Raw genomic sequence first — 24308 nt, forward strand, 5'->3', positions numbered from 1 at the left:
ACAAAAGCAAAAGGAATAATTAAACAAGAATTAAACTTTACAATTGTTATATTATGGAAGGTAGCTATTAGTTGTTTTAAAGTGCATCATGTGAAAGACAGATTGAAAATATAGCTTGAAAAATAATTCCTCCCAAGAAGATCTCCACTACCGCAGAAAAAATGCATCCCTCAAGAAAACGTTTTGCTTGTATGCAGTTTCAAAAGATATTGACCACCAGCACTCTAAAATACAATATAAGTCAATCGTTTACATGCCAAAGAATCACTCAATGTCAATTCTGAATCAAGTACCCTCCATCACTCATTCCTACAATGGCAAGCATGAGGGCAAATACATCCAAAGATTCAGTGAGTGAGTTGTAAGGGAGAACAAAATGGTCACCTTCTGTACTACCTATCGTAATGGTTCTATTGATGAATGAGAGGCCACCCCAGTAATAACACTAGTGTCTGCAACTATTGGGAAGCTTATTCATCCAGCACAAAGAGATACTGCACCAACTTCATCTTTTAAAGACAACAGCAGCTCCCAGAAATGACCTACAAACATAAGAACAAGGGGCAGGGGTAGGCCTTTCAGCACCTCGAGCCTGCTCCACCATCATGGCTGATCTGATAGTAACCTGAAATCTGCATCCCACCTACCCCTGATAACCTATCACCCCCAAGAGTCTATCCAATTCTGTCTTAAAAATATTCAAAGACTGTGCTTTCACCACCTTTTCAGGAAGAGAGTTCAAAAGACTCACGACCCTCTTGAGTGAAAAAAATTTCACCTCAGCTCTGTTTTAAATGGGTGACACCTTATTTTTAAACTGTGATCCCTGGTTCAAGATTCTCCCACAAGAGGAAACATCCTCTCCACATCTACCCTGTCAAGGCCCCTCAGGATCTTATATGTTTCAATCAAGTCGCCTTTTAATCTTCTAAACTCCAGCTGATACAAGCTTAGTCTGTCCGACCTTCCCTCATAAGACAACCCACCCATTTCAGGTATTAGTCTGGTAAACCTTATCTGAACTGCTTCAAACACATTTACAGCCTTCCTTAACTAAGGTGACCAATACTGTACACAGTACTCCAAATGTGGTCTCACTAGCATCCTGCACAACTGAAACATAACCTCCTTACGTTTGTAGTCAATTCCCCTCATAATAGATGATATAATTCTATTAGCTTTCCTAATTACTTGCTGTACCAAATTACTAGCCTTTTGAGATTCATGCACTAGAACACCCAGATCCCTCTGCACCTCAGAGCTCTGCAATCTCTCAACATTTAGATAATATGCTTCTCTTTTATTCTTCCTGCCAAAATAGACAATTTCACATTTTCCCACATTATATTCCTTTTGCCAGATCTTTGCCATTCACTTAACCTATCTATGTCTTTATGTAGCTTCCTTATGTCCTCTTCACAACTCATTTTCCTAACTATCTTTTGCCAAATTTAGCAACCATCCCATCCATCCCTTCACCTGTTGTTGGGAAATTGTTGGAATCCATTATTAAGGAAGTAGGGCATTTGGAAAGTCAAAATGCAATCCATCAGAGTCAGCATGGTTTTATGAAGAGTAAATCATGTTTGACTAATTTGCTAGAGTTCTTTGAAGATGTGACAAGCAAAGTGGATAATGGGGATCCTGTAGATGTAGTATATCTGGGCTTCCAGAAGGCCTTTGATAAGGTGCCGCACAAAAGATTAATACACAAGATAAAATCACACGGAATTAGGGGTAACATATTAGCTTGGATAGAGGATTGGCTAACCAACAGAAAGCAGACAGTCGGGATAAATGGGTCTTTTTCGTGATGGCAAGCTGTAACTAGTGGGGTGCCACAGGGTTTGGTCCTTAGGCCCCAACTATTTACAATCTATATTAATGGCTTGGATTCAGGGATAGAAGGCACTGTAGCTAAATTTGCAGATGACACCAAAATAGGTGGGAAAGTAAGTTGCAATGAAGAAATAAGAAATTTACAAATGGATATGGACAGAATAGGTGAATGAGCCAAAATTTGGCAGATGGACTTTAACGTGGATAAGTGTGAGGTTATCCATTTTGTTCGGATGGAGAGAAACTTCAGAATGCTTCAGTGCAGAGCGATCTGGGTGTTCTCATGCATGAATCGCTGAAAGCTAGTATGCAGATACAGCAGGTAATAAGGAAGGCAAATGGAATTTTGGCATTTACTGCTAAAGAAATAGAGTGTAAAAATAGGGAAGTGTTGTTGCAACTGTACAAGACATTGGTGAGACTACACCTGGAGTATTGTGCACAGTTTTGGTCCCCTTACTTGAGGAAGGATGTAATTGCATTGGAGGCAGTTCAGAGGAGGTTCACCTAGATTGATTCCAGAGATGCGGAGCTTGACTTATGAGGAGAGATTGAGCAGTTTAGGCCTATACTCGCTGGAGTTTAGAACGATGAGAGGAAATTTAATTTAGGTATGTAAGATGCTATAGGGGATAGAGAAAGTAGACATGGAGCGGATGTTTCCCCTTGTGGGGCATTCTAGAATGAGAGGCCATAGTTTTAGGCTAAGGGGTGGTAGATTTAAATCAGAGATGAGGAGAAATTATTTTTCTTTGTGGAATTCACAGAATAGGTGAATGGGCCAAAATTTGGCAGATGGAATTTAACGTGGATAAGTGTGAGGTTATCCATTTTGGTCGGAAGAATAAAAAGGCAACTCATTCAGAGTGCAGTGGATGCCAGGACGCTGAATAAATTTAAGGAGGAGATAGACAGATTTTTAATTAGTAATGGGTTGAAAGGTTATGGAGAGAGGGCGGGAAATTGGAGCTGAGGCCGAAATGAGATCAGCCATTGAATGGCGGGGCAGGCTCGAGGGGCTGAAATGCCTACTCCTGCTCCGAGATCTTATGTTCTTATGTTCATCCAATTCATTTATATAAATTGCAAACAGTTGAGGTCCCAGCACTGATCCCTGTGGCACACCACTCGTTACATCTTGCTAACCCGAAAAAAACTCTTTTATACCTACTCTTTGCTTCCTTTAGCCAGCCAATCTTCTATCCATGCCAATATGTTACCCACTATACCATGAGCTTATATTTTCCGCAATATCCTTGGATGTGGCACTTTATCAAATGCCTTCTGGAAATCTAAGTACAGTGCATCCACTGGTTCCCCTTGATCCACAGCACATGTTAATTTCTCAAAGAGCTCCAATAAGTTGGTTAAACATGATTTCCCTTTCACAAAAGCACATTGGCTCTGCCTGATGACCGTGAGCTTATCCAAGTGCCCTGCAATAACTTCTTTAAAAATAGCTTCTAACATTTTCCCTACGAAAGATATGACACTAACTGGTCTGTAGTTTCCTGCTTTCTGTCTCCCTCCCTTTTTGAATAATAGGGTTACATTTGCCATTTTCCAATCTAATGGGACCTTCCCCAAATCTAGGGGGTTTTAGAGAATTAAAACCAATGCATCAACTATCTCACTAGGCACTTCTTTTAAGACCCGAGGATGAAGTCCATCAGGACCCAGGTTCTTGACAGCCCGCACCTCCAACAATTTACTCAGTATCACTTCTCTGGTGACTGTAATTTTCCTGACTTCCTCCCCCACATCCATTTCCTGGTTTATAGCTGCTTCTGGGATGTTACTTATATCCTCTATAGTGAAAACTGATGCAAAATACATGTTCAATTTGTCTACCATCTCCTTGTTTTCCATTATCAATTCTCCAGACTCACCTTCTATAGGACTAACGTTCACTTTGTTAACTCGTTTCTTTTTAAAATATTTATTAAAACTCTTACTATCTATTTTTATATTTCTGCAGGGAAACTGTCACGGCGGAAGATAGTGGCTGGGATTTTCCATGCCTACCAGTGTCGGGTGTGTTTGGTGGCGTGAGCGGACAATATGCCGCCATTAGTTTCACGGGGCGCAAGGGCGATTGAATATAACGCAAAAGCATCCGGGGTGGGGGGTAGGGTGAGTGAGGGAAGCAGCCACGCATTACTTATATAAACTTACTTGTGCAACCTTTTATAAAGTGACCATTCCTCTGCAGCTGGGCCAATTCAAGTGCAGCCATTGATATGATTGGAGACGGGCTTCTAGTTTATCTGCCCAATCAAGCAAGGAAGAGGCATCAAAGTGCCATAAAGCGCTCCAGAACCTTTCACCGCCGCCCCCCACCAACTCCCCCCACCTCCCCATTTCCCCCTCACAGACTGGAACGTCATGAGTGTTTTAGTGGACTGCAGAGCAGTTGTACAACTGCACACGTTGTATAATCTCCTTGCTAAAGCTGCCCATGGAGCAGTCCAGGAGTGGTGGACGCACTCACAGCCCCTTGCAATGTCAGCATCCTGGTTTGGACTAGTCCGTGCGATGGTTCAAACTGATAATGCTGCCTTGCGCAGCATGCAGTCCAGTGGGCAAAGCTGCAGCCAATCAGTCGGGTGTAGTGGGGCAGAGGTGGGGAGTGGAGTCTCAAGCAGCCATGCAGCACACTAATTTCTGGCCATCCAAGTGGTGGCCAGCACTCTCTGGGAAGCGTTAAGGGGCCTTCAGAATTAACCAGGTCAGGTTCTTACTCCACCCATGCTGGAGTTCCGGTGCCTGAACTTGTCTCTCTCTTTCATTCTGCAGGAGAAGCACATCAGGATCATGGAGTCTGGTGAATTAGCTGTATGCCTGATGGCCTACAGAGAGCGAAGACGACAGAGGAGAGAATAACTGAGGCTCCTGTCTGCATAGGAGTAGTAGCACCCTCTGGAAGGAGGTGCGGCTAGGGCTCCCACACTCACCGCTGAAGAGTCACAGCGAGCCATCACTAGTCGGCACCTAGCGACACTCAGGGTCTACAGACACCACCTTTCATTCCTGCAGATGACCGAGAACCAGTGTTGCCAAAGAGTGCGCATGTCAAGGAAACTAGCTGGTTACATCTCCCATCTGCTGCAGGATTTGGCGCCACAGGGGCATGGAGAGCATCCACTGCCAATGGCCGCGAAAGTGACAGTGGCGTTCAATTTCTACGCCAGTGGCTCCTTTCAGGGCTCCACAGGTGACCTCTGTGGGATCTCACAAGCCTTCACCATAAATGCATCCATGAGGTCACGGATGCCATCTTCACGAGGGCACACAACTTTGTGCATTTCACCCGAGACCAGGACAGTCAGGATGCAAGAGCGATTGGATTCGCCCAGATCTCGGGTTTCCCACAGGAGCAGGGTGTGATCAACTGCACTCATGTGGTGTTCGGGTCTCCGTCGTAACACGCCGTCAACTACATCAACCGCAAGGGATTCCATTCGCTGAATGTGCAGCTGTGGTGCTACCACCACAAATGCATCCTGCAGGTATTCGCATGCTTTCCATGGAATGTGCACGACTCCTACATCCTCAGTCAGTCACAGATTCCTGAAGTCTTCTAGGGTCCACAGAAGCTGCAGGGATGGCTGCTTGGGAACAAGGTCTACCCGCAGAGGATATGGCTGATGACAACCGTGCGATGGCCTCAGGCTGCAGCAGAGCAAAGGTATAACGAGGCTCATGCTGCAACTTGGTGGAGAAGACCATTGGGATGCTGAAAATGAGGTTCCGGTGCCTGGACTTGTCTGGTGGAGCCCTGCAATATGGTCCGCAGAGGATGTCGCACATCATTATTGTTTGCTGTGCCCTTTACAACCTGGTGCTACAGCAGGGAGAGGAGCTGGCTGAGAAGGAGATGGAGGAGCTGGAGGTCTCCTCCGATGAGGACAACGCCAACGGGGATGAGGGTGTGGAGGTCCTCAAAGGTGACAATGACGGGGATGAGGCCCTCGCACTGGCTAGGTTAGGCAGGCATGCTCAGGAGGTCCTCATAGCCACTAGATTTGTGGAGGATGATGACAACGTGCAGTGAGGAGATAGATCCTCACATTGCATCTGTGAACGTTTGACTCCAGTCTAGCTTTTGGCAGCGCACATACCCTGTGTGATAATACTCCTGTCATGGAGACGCAGTGGAGGCCCTAATAGTCGCTCGATTGCAGGAGGATGATGACAATATGCAGTGAGGACACTCCATAAATCTTCACATAGCCTCTGAGAATGTCTGACTCCTGTCTGGCCAAGGGCAGCTCACTTGCACTCTGCGGTCAGGGTCATATCATGAAGACACAGCCCTGAAACTTTAAAAGCATCTGATTCTTCGTCCGCCTTCAGCATCTGACCCCTTCAGGAGCACAGCATTACTGGTCACAGATGCTGAAGAGATGGGGGCCAGCCCCATCTTAAAGGTGCTGAGAGCACACAGAGAATGAGGGTACTCTGTGACGCCTGCCCACTACATTCTGGCAGCAATGACAAGCACTGCCGAGGTGCAGGCATCAGTAATGTGTCCAGGGAGTGTGAGGCTGGACCATTACTTTGGTCCGAAGGCTGCACAAAGCACAGGGAAGAGGTCCTGGACTGAGGCACCTGCCTTTATCTTATGCAGAGTGACACGAACACTGCTCAACAGAACAAGGAGCCATAGGCAGGGAGACATTCTTGGGAGCTTATTGACAATCGTGAACAGTATGTAAAAGTGATTAACACCCGTGCCCAGGCTGTGCAGTTAATTCTTCTTAACTTTCCTAACCCTGCCGCTATGCCTTTGTGCTCCCCGGACATCCACAGTGGAGGTGAAGGCAGCCTGCTGATTGCAACGCCCTGTCTATGATGACCTTGGCGGACCGTCCTCTGGAGGACCAAGATCTGGAGCACCCCGGCTTGCTTTCAGGGTCCTGCTGTGTGGCAGTGTGACAGTCCTCAGCCTGTGGAGCTGGAGCAGCTGAGAGCACAATGCGGTCTCCTCTACATTGGAGAGACCAAACGCAAACTGGGCGACCGCTTTACAGAACACCTGCGGTCTGTCCGCAAGAAAGACCCAAACCTCCCTGTCGCTTGCCATTTTAACACTCCACCCTGCTCTCTTGCCCACATGTCTGTCCTTGGCTTGCTGCATTGTTCCAGTGAAGCCCAACGCAAACTGGAGGAACAGCACCTCATCTTCCGACTAGGCACTTTACAGCCTTCCGGGCTGAATATTGAATTCAACAACTTTAGATCTTAAACTTCCTCCCCCATTCCCACCCCCATTTCCGTTTCTTCCCCCTCCCTTTTGTTTTTTCCAATAATTTATATAGATTTTTCTTTTCCCACCTATTTCCATTATTTTTAAATCTATAACTATAATACCCTCTCAGTCTTTCCACCCCACCCCCACTAGTGCTGTACTTTGAGTGTCCTGCCATCCATCCTTAATTAGCACATTCTCTTAGATATCACCACCTTTAATACCTCCCTGTTCCTTTGTCTGTAACATCTTTTGATCATCTGTATCACTGCTTGCTTGTCCCTACAACCGCCCCCCCTCAACTTCTCCCCCCCGCCGACCTTAAACCAGCTTATATTTCACCCCTCTCCTAACTTCACTCAGTTCTGCTGAAGGGTCATGAGGACTCGAAACGTCAACTCTTCTCCGCCGATGCTGCCAGACCTGCTGAGTTTTTCCAGGTAATTTTGTTTTTGTTTTAATTAATAGTATTTTGTCTTTAGTCACTGATACAGTAAAAGTTCTTTTAAAATGTGAAATCTTGATATGATAAAGATAAATCTTATCTTTAAGATAATAATTGCAAGTTCAAATTTCTCTTTAAACCGTTTATCGGTCTCGAAGGTCATAACATGCTCATATTTCTTAGAGTCTTACTGAGTATCTAGCCCTATGCTTCTTTTAATTCCTTTTGAAAGATTTAATCCGTTTAAAAGACAAAATTGTTTTAAAAGCTTTTTCATGGAACTCTGTAGATGTTCCATATTCATGAGCTTGTTCATATAAATCATGTTCTCTCCAGTTTCCATAATCTTGACTGTGCTTGATTTGCGGTTAGTTTGAAATCAGACAGAATAACATGAAGGCAACCAAAGATTTTGTGCTTCAGGGATGCCCTTCTCCCCAATGCTAACACAGCTGTGTGCTCCAGGCAGTCCTGGAAGGATATTTACTTGCCTTTCTCATTCATGTACCGATTACCTACAGAATTATATGGAACCTCAGAATGGTTACACAGCACAGAATAGGAGGCGGCCATTTGGCCCGTAGTTTCTGTGCTGGTTGTCAGAAGGAGCAATTCACCTTGTGCCACTCCCCTGCCTTCTCCCCATAGTCCTTTTCAGATAATAATCCAATTCCTTCTTGAATGCCTTCCACCATATTCTCAGGCAGTGCATTCCTGATCCTAATCACTCGCCATATAAAAGTTTTTCCTTATGGCGCCATTGCTCTTTTTGCCAATTATTTTAACTGTGTCCTCTGGTTCACAGTCCTGCCACCAATGGGAACAGTTCCTCCGTATCTGTCCAGAATCCTCATGGTTTTGAATACCTCTGTCAAATGTCCTCTCAACCTTCTCTTCTCCAAGGAAAACAGTCCTAACTTCTCCAATCTATCTATGTAATTGAAGTCTCTTATCCCTGGAACCATTCTCATGAATCTTTTCTGCATTCACTCCAATACCTTCACATCCATCCTAACGTGTGGTGCCCAGAACTGGAGGCAATACTCCAATTGAGGCTGAACCAGTGTTTTATACAAGTTTAACATAGCTTCCTTGCTTTTACACTCTATGCCCCTATTAATAAGACTGAGGGTGCTGTATGTTTTATTTGCCACACTCTCAACCTGTCCTGCCACCTTCAATAATTTATGCAAATATCCAACCTGTCCTGCCACCTTCAATAATTTATGCAAATATCCAACCTAGGTCCCTCTGCTCCTGCACCCCCCTTTAGAATTGTGCCCTTTACTTTTTTTGGCCTGTAACTTCCGAGCTCCCCAGCGACAGATTTACACTGGGAATCTCTCTGGCAAGTTCCCAGGGGTTTGCATGGCAATTGCCCAGAAGTGCAAACTTCCTCTGGACAATTACACTGCGCTGGGAACCATCTGAAAATGCGGTTTAAATTGCAAAATTTGGTCGGTTCCGCAGGGGTTATACCAATAGTTACTCAGAAAAGGTTAGAAGAATTAAAACCTCTTCTAACTTCTGAGTAACTATTGTAAAGACCCAGAATGAGCCCACGGAACTCCCCCCACAGCTCCAACCCATGTAACTCCCCAACCTCCTGACCTCCGACACCCCCCCACCCGACTCCCCCAACCCCGCCACCTCTTCCCCAACCTCCAAAACCCTCCCACCTCCCTAACCTCTAACACTCCCCACCTCCCTGGCCTCCGACAACCCCCTCCCCCCAGCACCAGCTCCTGACCTCTGATAACCCCCACCCTCCGACACCCCACACCCCCCTGCCGACTTCTGACACCCATCACGACCCCCTGACCTTGGACCCCCCCCCCCCCCCCCCCCATGACCCCACTAGACCTCCGACCGACCTCTGCCACCGACTTCGGACACCCCCCCACAAAGCACCTCCCCCTTCCCGGACCTCCAACCCATGGCACCCCCATAACCCCCTGGAGCTCCGACCGACCTCTGCCCTCAATGGTACCTTGGACCCACCCTTCAAACCGACACCCCCACTGCCCAGGACCTCCGAACGACACCCCCGCCCAAACCCACCCCCCTACCTACTTACCTCAGACACTTACCTTCCCCCTGGCCTGTCAATTTCCCTAGCCCTTTAAACTTACTGGCCTTATGACAGCAAATGCCATAAAAAAGGGGGCGTGGCCTCCTTGAATGCAATGGAGCTAGACTTATCTAGGGCCTGCAAGGAGTCTTTAGATGCAGGCCCCAGGCAGCAGCGGTGAACAGAAGTGGCAATGTAATTTTCAAGACCAGGTAAGCAGGTATTCATTTCTTTTAATTCTTGTGGGCCAGCACTTTCCAACGCTAGTCGGAAGTTACGACCCATCATCTCTCTGCATTCTTTCTACCAAAGTGAATCACTTCACATTTTGCTGCATTAAAATTCTTCTGCCACTTGACCACCCATTCCACCAGCCTGTCTGTGTCCTTTTGGAGTTCTACACTATCCTCCTTACAGTTCACAATATTTCAGAATTTCACATAATCTGCAAATTTTGAAATTGTTCATTTTTATGCATCAGGGAGAGCAAGGGTCCTAACACCAACCCTTGGGGAACTCCATTATAAACTTTCCTCCAGCCCAAAAATCAACTCTTCACCATTACACTCTGTTTCCTGTCCCTCAGCCAATTTTGTATCCTGTCCTTTTTATTCCATGAGGTCTAACTTGGCTCATAAGTGTGTTGTGCAGCACTGTATCAAATGTTTTTTGAAAGTCTATGTACACCACATCAACATCCTTACCCTCATGAACGATCTTTGCTACCTCATCAAAAAACTCAAGCAACTTAGTTAAACACAATTTGTCCTTAACAGATCCGTGCTGGCTTTCCTTAATTAACCCACATTTGTCTAAGTGATTTAATTTTTGCCCCGAATTATCATTTCTAAAAGCTCCCCATCACTGAGATTGAACTGACTGGCCTGCAGCTGTTGGGCTTATCTTTACAACCTTTTTTGAACTACGGTATAACATTTGCAGTCCTCCAGTCCTCTGGCACCACCCCTGAGTCTAAGGAAGACTGAAAAATTATGGTCAGTGTCGCTGTAATTTCCATTCTCACTTCCTTGAGTATCCTTGGATGCATCTCATCCAGTCCTGGTGCCTTATCAACTTTAGGTACAGGCAACCTATCCAATACCCCCTCATCATCAATTTTAAACCCTTCAATTGTCTGAACGATCTCCTCTTTCACCATGACCTGCTCGGCATTTCTTCCTTGGCAAAGACAGATGCAAAATATTCATTTAATACCTCAGTTATGCCCCCTGCTTCCACGTGCAAATCTCCATTTTACTCCCTATTTGACCCCACTCCTCCTCTTACCATCCTTTTGCTATTTATATGGCTATAGAAGACTTTGAGATTCCCTTTTATGTTAATTGCCAGTGTCTTCTCATACTCTCTCTTACCTTATTTGCTTTTTCAATTCCCCTCTGAACCATCTATATTCAGTTTGGTTCTCAATTGTATTGTCCATCTGACATCTGTCAGAAGCACACTTTTCCTTCTTCATCTTAATCTCTATCTGTTTAGTCATCCAGGAGCAGTGGATTTATTTGCCCTACCTTTCCCCTTCGTGGGAATGGACCTTGAATGTGCACAAACTCTCTCTTCTTTCAAGGCAATGCATTGTTCAGTTAGTTTTAACTGCCAACCTTTGATTCCAATTTAGCTGGGTCAGATCTATTCTTACTCCATTGAAGTTGGCTTTCCCCAGTTAATTATTCATACTCTGGATTGTTCCTGGTCATTTTCCATTGCCAATCTAAACCTTATGATACAATGATCACTGTCCCCTAAATGTTCCCCTGCTAGCATTTGATCCACTTGGCCTACCTCATACCCGAGAACCAAGTCTAGCAGTGCTCCTTTCTCATTGGATTGGAAACATACTGCTGTTGAAAATATGCCTGAACACACTCGAGGAACTCTTTCCCCTCTCTGCCATTTACACTATCACTATCCCAGTCTATATTCAGATAATTAAGGTCCCCCAATATAACTACTCTAATTCTTGCACACCTCTGTAATTTCCTTACAACTTTGTTCCTCTATATCTTTCCCATTAGGTTGCGGCCTATAGACTACACCAAGCAACATAACCATACCTCTTCTTGTTCCTTAGCTCTAGCCAAATAGATACTGTCCTTGACCACTCCTGGGACATCCTCTCTCTCCAGCATTGCAATGTTCTTCTTAATCAATACAGCCACCCCTCCCTTTGCGTTCCTTTCCTATCTTTCCTGAACACCCCATATCCAGGAATATTTAATACCTAACCCTGTTATTCTTTGAGCCAGTTCTCTGTTATAGTTACATTATATTTTGACATAGCTATCTATGCCTGCAACTCACCAATTTTGTTTATCACACTCTGTTGATTTGCATAGATACATAGCAACGCTAATTAGACTAATTTCTGGAATGAACTTCCTGAGAGGGGTGGTGGGGATTGGTTCGATCGAGGTACTCAAAAGGGAATTGGATTGCAATCCGAAAAGAAAGAATGTGCAAGGTTAGGGGGGATGAGGCAGGGGAGTGGGACTAGGTAGAAAGCTCTTTCAGAGAGCCAGTGCAGACTTGATGGGCCAAATGACCACCTTCTGCACTGTAAAGATTCTGTGATAGGCTTTATGACTTTCTCCCTTACTCTGAACCCACTTAATAACTTAATAAGTCCTACTTTAGTACTATCTGTCTCCCCCAGTATTCTACATCCTGGTTCCCACACCCCTGCCAAGTTAGTTTTTTTAACCTACCCCAACAGCACTAACAAAGCAAGGAAATTGGTCCCAGCTCTGATTAGGTGCAACCCATCTAACCTGTACAAGTCCTATCTCTTCCAGAGTTGGTCCCAATGTCCTAAGAATCTAAAACCCTCTCTCCTGCACCGTCTTTCCAACCATGCATTCATCTACTTTATCCTCCTCCTTCTATACTCATTTGCACATGGTACTGGGAGTAATCTGGAGATTACTACTTTGAGGTCCTGCTTGCTAATTTTCTACCTAGCTTCCAAAATTCTAACTGTAGGACCATTTCTCTTTCTACCTATGTCATTCATACCAATGTAGTCCATGACTGCTGGCTGTTCACCCTCCCCACCCCCCACCCCTCAGGGTTCTCTGCAGGTGTTCAGTGATATCCTTGACAACCTTGTTGCCCTAAGGCAACATACCATCCTGAAATCATGTCTATGGTCACAGAAACATCTATCTGTTCCTCTAACTATTGAATCTTCTCTCATTATTGCTCTTCTTGCCTTCTTCCATGTCACTCTGTACAGCTGAGCCAAACATGGTACCATGGACTTGGTTCTGGCTGTACTGCCCAGATGAACTATCACTTTCATCAGCATTCAAAACTGAAGACTGGTTGGAGAGTGAGAGGCCCTCAGAGAATTCCTGCAATAGCTGCCTGTTTCTTCCTAACAGCCAGGTGATCACCCATTCTCTCTCTCCCTGCATACTCTTAAGCTGCAGGGTGACCATTTCCATAAACGTGCTATCCACGAAGCTCTCAGCCCAATGGATGTACTGCAGTGACGCCAGCTGCTGCTCAAGCGCCAATACCAGGAGCTCAAGCTGCTGTACTGACGACACTTCCTGCACATATGGTTATCCAGGACATGGAAAGCATCCTGGAATTCCCACATAGCATAGGATGTGCTCTCAAGATATACCTCAAATTACTTTAGAAATGTATTTCGAGCATAACTAAATGTGTGGGTAAATAGAGCATGTTCAAATTAGTTAAATTGTTGAACAACACCTATATATTACTGCAACAAAAAAAGTACAAATACAACCATGATTAGCTTAAAAGTATTAAAAATGTTGCAATAAAGTGAGGCAACAAAATCTCACTTATCCCAAACAACCCATTTATCCAAACTTAGCTTGCAGTATCTTCCTCCAAGACCCTATAGTCCTGATATTAGGCAATTCCAACATGGTATGTGGAAAAATTATATTTGAAAGTTTGTGCCATTCAAAAGTAAGAATATCACACTGTGTGCATAGTTTCCAAAACTGAGACAGGTTATTTGATGACTTGCACACAGCATTGAAAAAAACTATAATTTGAAGGATACATGCAGATACATTTTTAAAAGTTAGTTTCCCTTTCAAAAGTCACGTTGAGGATTTTAACTTGAGCTCAACAGGTTTTTGACCATTTCTGATGATCAGGTTAAGCATCTATATAGAACCAAGATAACCACTTGTCAAAGAAAATACCTATTTGAATAGAGGTTTGAATGCTTTTGAGGGTGAGGCAGGGGGGGCAAAAAATCAAGCAGTTTCATACTTTTGTGAAAGAATGCAAATAAAAATAGCCATGCAAATTTAAAAATTAAAAGATTAGAGCTATGATGACAATGATATAAAAGCAATTCAACACAAAAAAACTTCTCTGTACAACTACAAACCTGAAATGAAATGAAATTTAAAATCACAGTCACATTCACATACAACTTCCTTTTAGATAATAGGCCAGATTTTGCAATAAAAATAACGGTGAGGCCAGCAGTGCTCATCATTATAGCTGGGTAAATCAGACAGCGCTTTCTGATGTCTGCACACATGTGGTTAAAAGCGCAAATCCAGAGATTGCTGTCAGAGATACCATTCTCCTCCACAGGGTACGCTGTTACAATGCTTGCCGATAGACTTAGTACTGAAATGAATATAATGTTATGAAGGTGGTGTGTTTGCCCACTTATTCCACACTAAAAATGGTTGAAAAAGTTAGGACTAGGGTATTCAGCAGTGAGTTTTCCAATGGTGTAATAAGTGTTAATTATTGCTGAACAACTTCCCTGGCCCTGAAAATGTAATTTTACAAGGGTGGGGTCTCATTCTCATTAAAAAATTAATGTTGGAATTCTTCTAAAAAACATCAAAATAATCTGTTCTTGCTTTTCTCTTTATCTCTATCTCTTAATCCCATTTATTTCCCAATCTTTCTTTTGCTTCCTGTACATCATTTAATTTATAGTTCCTGCTTAATACTCCTTGGCATGGACTCTAAATGTTTGTGAGAATTCTTCACTCTGACAGGAGTGTTGCTATTTCTTGTTCAAAACTCTGTTTGCACGTATCCTGCATTAAGTCTAGATCACCCATCATCCCCATCCTCACTGATTTACGGTGGCTGTCTTCCCAGCATATTCAATTTAATATTTTTGTCCTCGACAAATCCTCCCATGGCCTGGCCCCACCCTATCTATAATCTCACCCAGCTGTACATCCTTCATTTTTCCAATTCCACCTGTGAGCGTAGAACTCCCTGCATATAATTGATGGTGTAACTTTCAGCTACCTTCGTACTTATAAATCTTTGTAATTTCCTCCCCTAAACCTCACAACTTCTAAAAACGTTTAAATGAATTTTTGATCATTCCTTTTAATCTTTCCTTCCTGACTCACCATGTTCTTTCCCCATACGTTGAGTTAAGAAATGCCTTGCAAATTTCCTAATATTAAAGACGCTATATAAAGGCAAGTTGTTCAAATTTATCAGCAAACCATCCTTATGAAGCAGTTATGCTCTTAATTCCAGCTGTAAATAAATACCCCAACTTTAAGATGTATTAGGAAATAAATGGCCTATAAAGCAAGTATTGGAAATACACAGATAAACAAATACATAGATACCCTAGAAAGGAAAGCATTATTTGAAATTAGGGAAAGCACTTAATCACTCAAAGGAGTAACACTACAACCCTGGAAAATCTGCACTATTAATCTGTCCAGGCAATGTGATGTATTTTGCAATTAATTTGAATACACTTAGTGAAATGCATTTTATACAATGAAAACTTGAGGGACTATACTACTGTGCAAGGTGTCAATCATTATTGAAAAAACTAAACTGTTTATCTTTTGAGGAAAACGCTGGAAACTAGCACCCTAAAATTATGCCTCAGCAAACTAACATAGAAACACAATGAGTTCATTTGAAATGTCTCTCTCTTATTTTAGCAGATTCATTAACCCACGTTAAATAAATGCATCTAGTAATTCATACCCAAGTATCCCATATCATCATTTCAGGACTTCGGATTTATTTCATAAATTCATTCTAAGACATGCTAACCTTGCTCGTTGAACTTTCAATTCCTTCACAATTCTTTTGGGCTGTTCAGGATCCTTTGATCCACTGAATAGTAAAAGGGCATTGACTGGTATAGGAAATACACAGTGTATCCTTGTGATAAATTTGGCTCGGGGTCTGACTTCATCCAGCAGCTGCAAACGCAATACTCAGCTCCCAAAGTGTATTTTACACTGAAAGATACTCTCTTTGATCGTTTCATTGATGAAAAAGAATAGAACATATTTCTTCAATGAATCTATTTGTTTTGGCAGTGGAACACATATCTATAACAGAAAGACCAACCTTTTCCTAAAAGTTATTAACATAACAGGTTGAAATATCTGCAACTGCTTCACACAACAAGTTATTTCTGAATTGCAGTGATTTAGGGAGACGGGCACTGCAACCACTATGAATCTGTAAAATCCCACCAACAGCGAAAAAATGAATGGCTGGCTAATCTGTTCTTGGAGGTTAAGGAAGAAACATTTCCTAGGACAAGGGGATAGGTCTGTCAACCCTTATTCATTTATTGCAACAGACACAATTTCTAACTAAAATAAAGCCTCCCTCATCTCACAATGGAACTCTCAGGATTTTCTTTTCTGCTGGCCTGATTCATATGAAACTTCTCTTTAACTATGTTGAAATTGACACTCTAAAGACGCAAATAAAATGCAGATTGGGGTAGTTCCTACCCAGTTAAAAAAACAGCAAACTTTCATATGAGTACACATTTGCTTTTACCGATGCAAAATACTGTGGCTGTGGAAAATCTGAAATAAAAATCAGAAAATGTGAAACTATCCAGCATGTCTAGCAGCAACTGTGGGCAGAGAAAGAGAGTTAACGTTTCAGGTTGGTGACCTTTCATCAGAATTGGGAAAAGTTGGAAATGTAATAGGTTTTGAGAGAGTGAGAGGGGAAGGGTGGGTAAAAAAACAAAAGGGAAGAGGTCTGTGATAGGCTGCAAAACAGAAAAGATTAAATTACATTACTGAATTTTAAAAATGACAAGAGTTGGTGGTACAGGGCCAAAAGGTGACGGGGGGTTGGCGGGGGTGGGGGCCAGTGGTAGTGGTGATGGGACTAGTTAAGAAACAGAAGGAAAGTGTAGAGGAGGCATGGAAGGCAGAATGATGAAAGCTACCATCCAAAAGCCAAAACAAGTTAAAACTAAAGCTTGCAAAGAGAAAGGAAAAAAAAGTGAGAGGTTATGATCTGAAATTGTTGAGCTAAATGTTGAACATTTATGTGCCAAATTGAAAAGTGAGATTTTGTTTGTTGAGCTTACATTGAACTTCATTGGAACACTGCAGGAGACCAAAGACAGAATGGTCAACATGAGATCAAGGTGATGAATTAAAATGACAGGCAACCAGAGGCTCAGGATCACGCCTGCAGATTGAAATAACATGTTTCCCAAAGTGGTCACCCAACCTGCATTTGGTCACTCCAACATAGAGCAAGCAAACTGCATTGTGAGCAGCGGACACAATATACTAAATTGAAACAAGTAAACGTGAATCACTATTTTACCTGGAAAGAGTGTTTGAGGCATTGGCTGGTGAGAAGAAATGAGGTAAAAGGACAAGTGTTGCATCTGCACGGAAAGGTGCTTTGGGAAGAGTAGGGTATGTTGGTGTAACTGAGAAGTGGCCAAGGTATCACAAAGAGAACATTCCCTTTGGAACGCTGAAAAGAGACTGCACGATAAGATGGTTGTGGTGCCATGCTGGAGGTGGTAGAAATGGCAGAAGATGATCCATTGAACATGGAGGCTGGTGGGGTGGAAGGTGAGGACCAGGGGAACCCCATCATGGTTCTGGGAGGAAGAGCAGGTGGTGAGAGCAGAAGTGCAGGAAATGGGATGGATCCTGTCAAGGACCTGTCAACCATGGTTGGGGGAATCCATGGTCAGAAGCGCCTGTATGGAAATAACATAAGAACATAAGAAATAGGAACAGGTGTAGACCATTCGGCCCCTCGAGCCTGCTCGGCCATTCAATAAGATCGTGGTTGATCTTCTTCTGTTTCAATTTCCACATTCCCATTTACCCCTGATAACCTTTGATTCCCTTGCCTAACAAGAATCTATCTACCTCTGCCTTGAAAATGTTCAATGACCCCATTTCCACCACCTTCTGAGGCAGAGAATTCCAAAGTCGCACAACCCTCAGAGAAAAAAATTCTCCTCATCTCCGTCCTAAAATGGCGACACCTTATTTTAAAACAGTGCCCCCTAGCTCTGGACTCACCCACAAAAGGAAACATCCTTTCGATGTTCACCTTGTCAAGGCCATTCAGGGTCATGTATACTTCAATCAAATTACTCCTCACTCTTTTAAACTCCAGTGGAAACAAGCCCAGCCTGTCCAACCTTTCCTCATAAGACAACCCACTCATTCCAGGTATCAATCTAGTAAACATCCTTTGAACCGCCTCCAATGCATTTACATCCTTCCTTAAATAAGGAGATCAAAACTGCGCACAGTATCCGAGGTGTGGTCTCACTGATGTCCCGTATAACTGAAGCATAACATCCTTACTTTTATGTTCAATTCCCCTCGTAATAAAGGGTAGCATTTCATTAGCCTTCTTAATTAATCACTTGCTGTACTTAGCCTTCTTAATTACTTGCAGCATCATTTTGTCTTGATGGCTCAGAGGACATCAGCATTGGAAGTTCTGCAGTAAACAACCTCAAAAAGCACCTAGAAACTTAATAGCATGCAATTCTGGCTGCGGCGTTGAAAACACACGTTGATAACAGCTTTTATAGTCTGCTGAAAAATCTTTAGAGCTGAAGGTCAGAAATTCCGAAGTACTTTTATGCCAAGCTATTGCAGAACATGGATGAACATGAACAGTTGCATTTGCAGATCATTTCAGAAAACTCAAACATTGCAAAAGAATTTTCCTTTGTGAGAACATTGTGGGAACCAGTACCAGGTAGATTCTGAAACGCCTGATTCCCAGGCAATGTCAAGACTGGATAAGTGGGGCAAGTTCTGGACCTAAACAAAACAGGGGCACAAAAAAAAACGGTATACAGCTCTTTAGAAATTGATCGCTACAGTTCCGATTTTGCCTTACGATCAGACAAGCATGGAGCATGTTTTCTTCCTTGTGCTGAGAAACAAAACCAGTTTCCGATCCAGAATGTGCAGCAAAGTTTTACCTTCTGTACTCATAATTTTAAAAAATGGTCCAGCCTGTTATGAATTGAAATGTTCCCAAAAGCTATTGGGGATTGCTAAACATGCAACACTTCGTCAGATGTCACCTCATTCACTCATAATCTTAAATTGAGATGCACAGCAACATGATGGTAAGTTTTCTTAATGTAACTTTTTTGTAAAGCATTTTCTGATGCAACAATATAGTTTTTGTAAAGAGCTTAGCCTGTTAGAAAGTATAAACTATATGAGGTTTATAAACCAACTGTCAGCTTATATTAAAGTTAAGATAAAAGCAAAATACTGCGGATACTGGAAATCTGAAATAAAAGCTCTTTAGCTTTGAAGAAGTAATATGGATTCGAAACATTAATTCCGTTACTCCCTCCACATATGCTGCCAGACCTGCTGAGCTTTACCAGCACTTCCTGTTTTCATGTCAACTTATATTGGTTCATGTTTGAAAAATAACTCATCATTTATATACTAAATCTCTTGGATTATTAAGGTCAAGTCTCTTGATTTATGCAATGTGTGATTGGCATTAAAGCGGGGAGACTGCTTCACTCTTCAAATAGTGCAACTGGATCCTTAACACCCACCTGAAGGAATGGAACAGCATTTGAGCTATTACCTTGGTTTGATATCTCAGCTGAAGGACACAAGATGAGTGTAGAAAATAATTAAACTGCTCCCTTTTACAGACAGGTTAATGTAGAATGACATTCATATTCTAAACTCACTTAGCTTCATATCCCTTCTCATGAATAGGAAAAATATACTCCAACACATTAGTTAGTTAAGTTGTCTTGGTCAGCCTCTGTTTCTGACCAACTTAACATGAGCAAGAATTCCCTCACAAGGGCAGAGATCCCTTCTCAGCATATGTGGAGAGAGAAATGGAATTAATGTTTCGAGTTCATATTACTTCTTCAAAGCTAAAGAGTTTTTATTTCAGATTTCCAGCATCTGCAATATTTTGCTTTTATCTTAACTTTAATATAAGCTGACAGTTGGTTTATAAATCTCATATAGTTTAACCCTTCTCAGACCTAACTAGACTAACAAAAAGTAATCCATTTTTGTTTCCCTTTATTCTCTGTGTGCATAGAACTTTAAGGTGTTTGTCTTCAAACCCTTGCCCTGTTCACAGGTTGATCAATAGGGTTCAGGAACTAAACCTCTGAAGAATCCACTGCTGACAAGCAACAACTGCTGAGCTCTCAGGCAAAGCAGAGCTTTGTGTGAATGAATTTTTGAAATACCTGGATGCATTCTCAGCTTTGATAACAATAATTGATATTGATGGTCCATTCTTCCAAGGAGCATCTAATGAACACCAACAAGCGATTAACATCGGAGTTGCAAAGGAAGTCAAATTTGGAAGTATGCAGATATCTTGGAGGGTTGAAGCCTGGAGGACATTAGAGAGATAGCGAAGAGCAAGGGCTTGGACGGATTTGAACGACAATTATAAAATCAAGACCTTGCTGGACAAGGAGCCAATGCAAGTCAGGAATCAGAAGGGTGATGGGTGAACAGGACTTCGTTTAAGTTAGGACAAAGGGAACAAAAGTTTGGATGATGTCAATTTTGCAGAGTAGAAGGTGGGAAGTCAGCCAGGAGCACATCAGAATAATCAAATCTAGAGGTAACAAAGGCATAAATGCAGGTTTCAGAAGCAGCTGAGCTAAAGCACAAAAGAGTCTGGCAATGTTATAGAGATAGAAAAAGGTGCTCTTAGAGATGCCACAGATCTCTAGATCAATGGGACAACAAGGTTGTGAAAGTCTGATTCAGCGCCAGACAGTTTCCAGGGAGAGGGATGGAGTCAATGGCTAGGGAACGAATTTGTGGGAGGGACCAGTGACAATGGCTTCATTCTTCCCAAATTTAGTTGACAGGGAACATTCTCACCAAATAACTGTTGGGTAATGAGTATTTCAAACAAGAGAAAGCCTGACCTTTAGCAGCACCAGAACCACCATGTTGACTAACATGAATATCCTGGCAGAATTTATTGACCAGAAACAGAATTACAGCATCCATATCAACACTATAGACAGCTGAAGTCTACACAGCTCAAGTCAGAGTATGATGGTTACAGCAACACTTCAGAAACCCAACATCATCCAGAATAGAGCAGTTCAGTTAATAGCCCCTGCACAACTTGATTCAATATCCACCGTCACCAGCACATTGTGGTTACAATATGTATAATATATTTGTCCGCTATTGATTTATTAAAATTCAAATTCAATCAATTTGCTAGAAAGATTCCCTGATTTCCTTGATCTTAGCCTTTAAAATATGTACCTCTCTGCTGGCACTCAATTTTTCTGAATCCCCAATCATCAAAATTAATCATCATAACATAGCTTATTGTGGCTCAGTTGCCTAACTCAGTAGATGTGGTGAGGTTATTTGTTGTACATATGCACAGCAGGGTCTATATGCAGTCAGATAACAGAACCATTCTAATAACTTCTAAGTGCAACATTTCAGCTTTCAGGCAAAAAAAGCCACTGTTGTCAATACATTTGCCACAGAACTTTATTAATCTGATTAAAGGCTGAAGCAGCTTTATTTTCGATTGATTCAAGAATGCACAGTTTTTGAAAAAATAGAACTGAAAAAAGTTGCAACATTTTTGGATGCTCCATTCAAAATATTAGAAAAATTTTGCAAATATATCTAATAAAGCAGTGGCAAACCAATTCACAAATTTATTATAAATATAATTAAGCTTCCTTAATCTAGTTCAGCACAAAATGGGAAAGTATTTAATGAAAGCAGAAGAAAATTCACATATAAATAGAAGAACTGTAGCTAGCTTTCCGAATAAAAAAAATCACAATGTTCATGAAATTAGGTTACCAAAGGTAAAGTTGTCAAATTATAACTACTTCAAATTCCCCAGTGCCTGAAAACCAGTAGGTCTGTAGTAAATGAATTGTTTGAAGCACTGAGGCACTCAATTATTGACATTTTTCTTGTTCCTTGTGCTGCTGTCAAATTAGAAACTTCACTTAAAACATAAGGGATCCCTTCGATGTCTAAAGCAAAAAGATGACATTTTTATACCATGTACTCATACCTTCAATTATCAACACTCAATTCCAAGATAAAATATTTCAAAAAATGTTAACGCTCTCACCACAATCAACCTCTATCACACATTTTTATATCAACTGTACCAGATCAATGAAAAAGCATGGTTTTGAATAGAAACAGAGAAACAGGAGAGGGCCATTCAGTCCCTCAAATCTGGCTGTTCTGTGTCTTAACTCCGTCCACCTGTTCAGTATCCTTTTATACTCTTGTCTAGAAAAACAATCTATCAATCCCAGATTTAAAATTATCAACTGGGCTGGCATCTACCATTTCTTATGAGAGAGTTCCACACTCCTTTTGCATGAAGATGTGTTTCCTAACTTCTCTATTGAATGACCTGGTTCTGATTTTAAGGTCATCTCCCTTTTTCCTAGACTTCTCCACCAGTAGAAAAGTTTCTATGTATCAATTCCTCTGAAAATTGTGAAAATCTCAATTAATTTCCCTCTTAACCTTCTGTATTACATGGACACAATCTGTATTAACACAGACACAATCTTAGTTTATGTCATCTCTCCTCATAAACTAACCTTTGGAAATCAATCAAGATGTGCCCTAATGAAAGTTAAGCTGCACTTTCAAAACAGCAATATTCTTTTTTTTACCATGTCATCAAAAATATCAACTTAACAGGAAAAACATGATTGCTACTTGTAAACCCTTTTTCACTATACAGTATATAGCAAACTAACTTTGGCCAATGCACAGTGAACTTCAAAGCAGCTACAACCAATAGGTTTTGTTAAATTGAACTCAGCTACGTTGCAATACTGCAATTCTGAACTGATATTAAATTGAATCCAGGTACTCATATTTTAAACCAAACTATGTTGTTCCGTTGGCAATTATTAAATTGACATTAGCTATATCCTTGAAGTTGCCTAACAATAGGTACTACTCCCACAGAGCATGTCCTGTTCAGTCCTCAAATAGAGTTATATGGGCTTATTGAGTGTTATTCTTTGTTTGTGTTGGTGGTTGAGCTGTGGCCAAAAACTTTTGAGTTGGTTTATGTAGGATGATAAAATAGGCAATAAAAACCCAAGTAGCAAATCTAAATCCTAAACAACAATTCTTGCACCAATAAGAGCATTTACTGCCTTTAGAATTCATCTACTATTTTATGCTCCCAACACAATTACACATAGCTTTCAAGAAGAACGTCAGCGTTGGGGAAATTAATTTTTTGGAGAAAGGAGGGCAGATGATTTATACTGCACCTTGACTATAGATTCTGGCTGGTTTTCAGAATACCCAGGTCATAGCCCCATTATTACACTTGTTAACTTCCACATTTCCATTGGCTACAGTAAAAAGGTGTAAATCCACCACTTCTATTATTAGTCTATATTGTGAAAATACGGGAAAGTTTCTGTTAAATTGATGACAAGATATCCAAGTGTCACAGGATCTATAAGCTTCAAATGCCTGCTGAATATTCATCCTCTGCTTAGGAACTGTAGTGCAGACAGATACAGATGGATAATAATCTCTTTCACTGCAGTATTTCCTTGGGGACAAAGACATTTTAAAATGATGGCCTCAGGATAAATTATATTCTCTCCTTGTTGCCGAGTTGTGCAGTAATTTATTTTTCAAATCAGAGACTATTATGAAAATGTAATCTGATAGGTAATCATTTAAACTGTTATTTATCAGTGATGAATGATCCAAGATTATGATCATTAGATGCCCTAACAGAAGTTGATGATCACACTCAAATAATACTGGATTAGAAAATCTAGCTAAAAATGGGAACAACAAAAGATTAATCAGGTTAGGCAGTATCTGTTCTTATGAAAGGTTATTGACCTGAAGCATTAACAATTTTTCTCTCCCAACAAATGCGTAACCTGCTGAGTATTTCCAACATTTTCTGTTTCATTATTCCAGCATCTGCATTAGTTTGCTTTTGTCTTATTGATTAATCAGAATCAGTTGGAATACTCAAGCCTGCAGTTTTAAATTTTTGTGATAATCTGACAACTAAATGGTCGGCATGACTATGTTAAAAAGTTCCAGATCAACAGGATTAAATTTAGCCATTAATTTAAGGGAAACATTAGGAGTCACACAGTGGCTAGAAAAAGCCCAAAAGGGACTTCTAATTAAAAGCACATGCAATTGATGTTACAAAGTAAATGATTTGGATGCATGTCAGGAGTAATTGTAAAGGGCTCGATTCCCACTGGATTATACTGAAAGAGAGATTTTCCCTCACCCATCCAAGTTTCTACCATAGGTTATCCACTTCTTAAGTAACAATTTGAGCCCAACTGTTAAATCACAGCCATTAAAATCTTTGTATGTCTTTATAGTCGTACCGTTTGCGGGTTTTTTTTTGAG

The 24308-nt window shown here is 41.7% G+C and overlaps 1 protein-coding gene across 6 annotated transcripts in view; it reads right to left on the reverse strand.

Moving 5' to 3' along the window:
• The window catches only part of fam20b (FAM20B glycosaminoglycan xylosylkinase), a 207916-nt gene that overhangs the window by 52861 nt on the left and 130747 nt on the right, over positions 1-24308 (reverse strand). The gene's annotated exons all lie outside the window — the stretch shown is intronic.

This window comes from Cetorhinus maximus, chromosome 17, assembly GCF_964194155.1.
Source record: "Cetorhinus maximus chromosome 17, sCetMax3.hap1.1, whole genome shotgun sequence".
In the NCBI taxonomy this organism is placed as follows: Eukaryota; Metazoa; Chordata; class Chondrichthyes; order Lamniformes; family Cetorhinidae; genus Cetorhinus; species Cetorhinus maximus.